This window comes from Melozone crissalis, unplaced genomic scaffold (assembly GCF_028551555.1).
Source record: "Melozone crissalis strain CALT ecotype California unplaced genomic scaffold, PUWL_Pcris_2 ptg000042l_1, whole genome shotgun sequence".
NCBI classification, from domain to species: domain Eukaryota; kingdom Metazoa; phylum Chordata; class Aves; order Passeriformes; family Passerellidae; genus Melozone; species Melozone crissalis.
This window is the reverse complement of record NW_026535820.1, coordinates 64,736,096-64,742,276: the sequence shown is the minus strand read 5'-3', so window position 1 is coordinate 64,742,276 and position 6,181 is coordinate 64,736,096.

The window sequence follows — 6,181 nt, the reverse complement described above, 5'->3', positions numbered from 1 at the left end:
GTGGCTCTGCTTCTTCCCACATCAGCAATGCTGTAATTCTGTAATAAAGCTCTGAGGAGCTGAAAAGCACCACCATACATGCTGTCTTGCTGGTCTCCTCACTTACCTTGCATTTTTAAAATGTGGTAATTTCCAGTGCTTGGATTTGAATTCCATGACATATTTTCTCTCTGCAAGTTAATTCTAGAGCAACAGTTCCATTGCAGCAACACATAATCACAGAATGACAGAATACTAGGCTGGAATAAACTTCAGGCATCATCTGGTCCAATCTTACTTGGCAAAAGCACACTGTAATGATGGCCCAGTAACCAGTTCAGCTCAACCTTAAAAGTGTCCAGTATTGGGGATTCTACAACTTTCTTCCCTGGAGAAATTATTCCCAATACCTGTTTGTTCTCATTGGAAAAAACCCCAAAACTTCTTGCATCTACTCATAATAAATATGAAATAACTGTGAAATGTTTTCCTTTGCATCCAACCCACCTGCAGCCATCCCACAGCACTGGGCTGCCCACCAGCCTTGACACCCTTGAAAAAACCAGCACTCACTGAGCAAGAGGGTTGAATTTGTCCAGTCCTTCCCAATCAGGATAAATGTGGTTACTAAACATCCAGCAGCCTCCTGGCTTGAATGATAGCTCTGTGCTTTGCTTGGCCAATTCAACCCACATTTAAGTGACAACAGTTCTGTGTCTGGAAAGAATCAAGTGAGTTGAAAATGCATTCCATACATTACTACTTATTCTTGAAGAGTACATATCTTCTCTCCTATATTACAGCCTTTTCTAGGTTGTGGAATGAAAGGTCTTGCCCAAAATATACAGGTTAACAAAAGACTCACAGCCATAACCCAGATGCTTCTTTGAATGTTTAACACTCAGGTTACTTGTCTGGAGTTTAGGACTAGTATTACAGTTTCAGATCTATTTTTTGAAGTTTGCATTTAATTATGGCTCCCAAATGCAAATCTTAACACAGAAATCCTCTGCTCTTCAAAACACGTATGAATTTCACAGGTTCAAAATCACTGCTGTGATGGCTGCAGAAACTCACAAGATTTTTCATTGATTGTATTACTCTGATGATTTTTTTACAAGGCAGATCTAGTATGCACTAGGCAAGTTAGAAATGCCTCTGTGGGCAGGAAGTATATGAGGTGTTGGGCTCAGGTCTGTAATTGCTGACAGCAACACACCAAAGTTTCTGAGAAGGAATTCAATTTTCCTGAAATTCAATACAGAAAATGTTTCCTACAGAGTGGGAAACATTTGTTTTGACAGACTCAGGAGGACATCATGCTCTTGTGGTTTTAAAATAAACCTTCAACCCTAAGATTAAAAATCTAAACGCTGTGGTCAGGGTTGTGCTCCCCACAGAAATCCCGTAGGTGGCATCACAGCACATGGGGAATTACATTTCAACTGCTTTTGGTTTAGATGGAATGCAGCCGCCTTGGGATTTTTATTTCTCAATTGTTTTTGTTTAAAGCTAACACTTTCCTGCAACTTCAGTTCTATTTTCTGTGCCACTTCCATCTCAAGAAGAGCCAATCTGCACAGGCTTAAGTCTCTCTTGCTTTATGCAAATTTATTTCCTCCTGCAGATGCCTACGATAACCTACTCAGGGCTGCCCCAAGAATATAATTCTCAGTTGAGAAGCACACCTGACATCAAGGACATGTATGGATGTATTAAATTGTTGGCATGGAAATGAGTCAAATCCACAACCATAATTTTTGTTGCCAGCAATCCAAAGAGTTCATATAACTGGGTACTTCAGGGATTAATCAGACACAGGCACAAACCCAGACACACTCTCAAGGCTTCAGTGCTTGTTAACAAAGAAGTGAGTCTTTTGAAGATTTTTTTTTTTAAAAAATCCTGATAGTTCAAAGAACTGTCATGCAGACCTGAAATTATAATAAGTTACAGTAAATTCAGTATTATTGTCTTAATTCAGAAGAGGAGGGAAAAGCAAGTGATTGCATTAATATCTGAGCAACAACCAGTAGATGTCAGCACCATTTTAAATCTGGCATTGGGGGCCACCACAAGGGGAGGACTGGGAAAACCAGTGAGGAGTCCAGGACAAGAACTGTATCCTGCCCCAGTTCACCACATGTCCATCCTGTCCCCAGCAATGACCATCAGGGCACAGTGCCCCGCTCTCCAGTGAGAGCCACATTGGTTTGTCCATGTGTGACACCTGGGCACAATGTATATTAGCTCCTGTCAAAAAGGAAAAGGAGGTAAATTGAGGCAGGGGTGCCTCTGGGAGGAGCCTTGACCAGGAAGCCTGACACTGATGCTCTGCTTGTCCCTTGCAGCTGACTTACTATACAAAGCAGAATAAGAAAACAGCATACTTTTAATTAGCAGTATGGATGAAAGGAGGAAAATCTAAACAAACAAAAAAACAAAAACAAAAGAACCAAACCAAAACAAAAAAAACCAAAAAAACAAAAACAAAACAAACAAACAAACAAAAAAAAAACACAAAAAAAAAAAAAAAAAAAAAAACAAAAACAAAAAAAAATTGCAGGATTTATCACCCTTCTCAGGACTTCTCACCAACATAGTATTTCCAAGCACAACTTATCCCTCTGCCTTTGGCTGTGTCTGCTTGTAGGGTTTGTGAATTCCTTTGTCTAAAGCGACCTGTTCAGATTTTTTGCCCTCCTATATCCTTAAAAATCCACCCACAGAGAGGGAACAGGGAACTGGCCCCAACAGCTAAACATCTTATAATAGTAATGTCACTGTATTTAAAGGTTTTAAGGCTTCAGATTTGCCAAAGAGTAATCCATGTTTCTCAGCAAGATACAAATACTCCAGCAAAAACACAAGCAGACCTAACAATGCTCAACCACAGAGTAGTACAAAGCAAAAGTTTTATGCAAGTAACAAAACTGCCAGTTAATTTCTCCTCCACCTAATCCAAAAGTAGACGGAGAAGATACAAAAATTGCAGATTTTTCAAGGTTTTTCAAGATTTTTTAAGGGTATTTCAAGGTTTTTGCCAAGATTTTTGGGTATTTCTATAGTAGTTGACCTCACTACCCCAGAGGAACATGTGCCTCAGGCCAACAGAAACAGTAGGAGGCAGCTGCTCAGAGAAAATACCTTTTTTTCCCCTATCAATATATCATTTTGCTAAGCTCTGTTTCCCCAAGTGCATGATTAAGAGGTCTTTAATGCTGCTGTTGTTGTTCTGGTTCCCTCCTCCTCTCCAAAATGAAAGCATTCAGAATACTATGTGCATTTTTTTGAATATCTGTATTATTTTTAAAATATTTTATTTTATAAATAGTTGACATTTTTCTTCTCAGTTGAACAATTTTTATTAGAAAGCCTCCAGTCCAAGCTTTCCAATTCATCTGTTAAAGAACAAAAACGGCATCTGAAGAATCCAGTGGCAGAAGTGTCATTTGTGAGATGGACTTTGCTCTGTCCAAGCCTCCCAGGGCCTGCCAGCCCCAGCACCTTTGGTGCAGCAGCACCAGCTTGGTCTCACTCATGCTCAGAAGGGCCCTGGAGAGGTTCCCCCATCCCCACTCCCACAGTACCCCAGCATCCAGGGACCCCAGGTTCTCTTCAAACTCCTCACTCGTGCAGGGATGTGGTCAAAGTCATGTTCAGCAAAACCCAGGCTTTACAAAGAAACTGCAGATTGGGAGGGACGGCCACTGTGCTCACAGAGAGTGTTTTGGGAATTCACCTACAGCAACCTTCCTTGGTGCAGTGTTTAATAGGGAGCTGCTGCCTCTCAGCTTCCAAATGCCATTCCACACCCTGACCCAGCAGGAGTCCCACCCTTGATGGCTGGGCTTTCGGTGTGCTCCCAGGACACACATTTTTGCAGAACTTGGCAGGTTCCTACACAGACTGCCCAGTCCTGGACTGTGCCGGTGGGTGGCAGCCCCTTTGTACCTGAAGCAGCCATCTCACACACCTCCCCTCAGCTCAAAAATGTCTTCCTGCCCCAATCACACTTGATCCTTCTCAATGTCACAGCCCTGCACCCAGCTGGCTCTGCAGGATTCCACACTGAACGTGGTCACACATCACCCTCCCCCTGTGCCAAGGCTACCTCTGGCCTTGAGCAGCAATGGGCTGGGTGGATCTATGCTGGCTGACCTTCATCCATGTGCTCTATAAATCATGATGCTGTTGCAGGAAGTCCCAGCACCCAAGTTCTTCACGTACAATACTGGTTCTTCTCTGCACCAACGCTGTCTAGCAGCTTTTCCTCCATTAACAAGTTGGGTTAATACTTGCACTTTTCACAGCATTAATAAAATAATAAGATCAGTCCAGACAGCTACCTTAAAATGAACTCAATACTCCAAAATGCAGAGGATCAACAAAATGATCAGAGGGATGCAGCACCTCTTCTACAAGGCAAGGGTGAGAGAATTGTTCAGATTATAAGTCAAATTGACACCGACTCTGATAATACAATTAATCAGATCCTTCTCCAGAAATGCCCAAGCCTGATGGTTTTCAATGACACACACACTATCAGCTGTCCCATCCTTGGCTTACTTGGCGCAGCTCAATCCACGCCCCACCTGCTAGTCTCAGCCTTCAAGGATGACAGGAACTGCTCTCACTCCCTCTTCATGGACAAGCAGATAAAGTAAAATGATACCTGCAAAGATTCTTGAGACTTCTACTCCCCCTCATTCTATTACAAGCTGCTCTGAAACAGGCTGCCAGGTAAAACCCTGATGAACAGCAGTTGATGTGGACTTTAAAGGGTGGGCACACAGCCCACGCGCTCCCGGTTATCTGCGGAACAACACGTTCCTTAAGCACACCACAGACACCCCCTTGCACTCAGTGCCTTAAAACAGGCAAGTGCAGAGCAAAAAGAACAACGTCACACGTGTTTTGAGATCTGGTACCCAAGTAAGAAGAGAAATGGTCACAGCTGCAGGCTGCTTGTCAGATCTGAAGAGCCAGAATGAGATACTGAATGAGACAGCAGGCCCTAAAGTGAGGCGTTAAGACTTCAAATGCAGCACCACAAAGTCTTCCTTCATTCATGAAAATTCAATTTGTCTTTTTCACATTGCAGAGGAGTTAAAGGTCTCCTGACTTTTAAAAAAAGCAATGAACGTTTTCATTTTCTTAAGGTTTTGGGGTTGGGGGTGTTTCTTTTGCGTTGGGGGGTTCATAGTTTGGTTTTTATTTGATTTTGGGGTGGTTTTTTTTGTCTTTTGCGGGGGGAGCATCCTCCTTGCTATTAGATTGCAACTTTCTTATTTCATGTATCTATACTTTCCTTCTTAATATCAAGTATCTTGCTCACAAAAAGGTGTCCACAATCAAGTTTTCAAGTTTGAGAAATATGTTTGAAAATGGCACAGCCAGCTGCAGTAGAATTATAGCTTTACAGATAATTTTGTTGAGAATTGCAAATCCAAAAATTATATTCATCAGCTACCTGAATAAGCATCTGAGGTTTTCTGAATTTTAAACACTGAAGGGAAAAAAAGTTTGATGTGATCGTGAAGGTAGGCAGCATTCCACAGAGGAATACAGTACTGAAAACCCACCACAAAGTTGTTTTGGTTATTGATCCCTTCCAAAATGTCAGCTTACCAAACAGTATTCACTTAACTCCCAGCACATGAGCATATGCAGAAGAAACATGACCAATATAATAATAATCCTTCCTACTGCACATATTCAAGTAATAAGTTATCACACTATTTCACAAGCACAAAACTCAAGGCACTACAACACAGTATTATTGCTCAAACACGGACACCTCTCCAGACCAATGTATTTCAGAAGCAGGATACACGCAGATTTGGGGCTTTTTCAGTCCCACAGGAAACAAGTACTTGCAACCATCATCCTGCAAGCCAACCAGCATTCTTCCCAGAAGGCTTCATCACAGTGGACCAGAGCTCCCTTCACATTTTTCAAGGACTTGTATTCATAAAGCCTGCTGCAGAGGGCAGCTCCACTGTTTTCCCATTCCATATCCCAGCAGTACGAGGCTCTGTCCTTAGAGAAGTGCCAGAGAGGCAACTACCACACCAGCCATGTGGAGGCCAAGGCAGGGGCAGCAGCGTGTTTCCTGACTCTCTATCCCAACGACTTCACCTGTGAGAAGCCCACAGCAAAAAGCCTGATTTAGTTAAAGCCTAATTTTTAACTTGGCTGT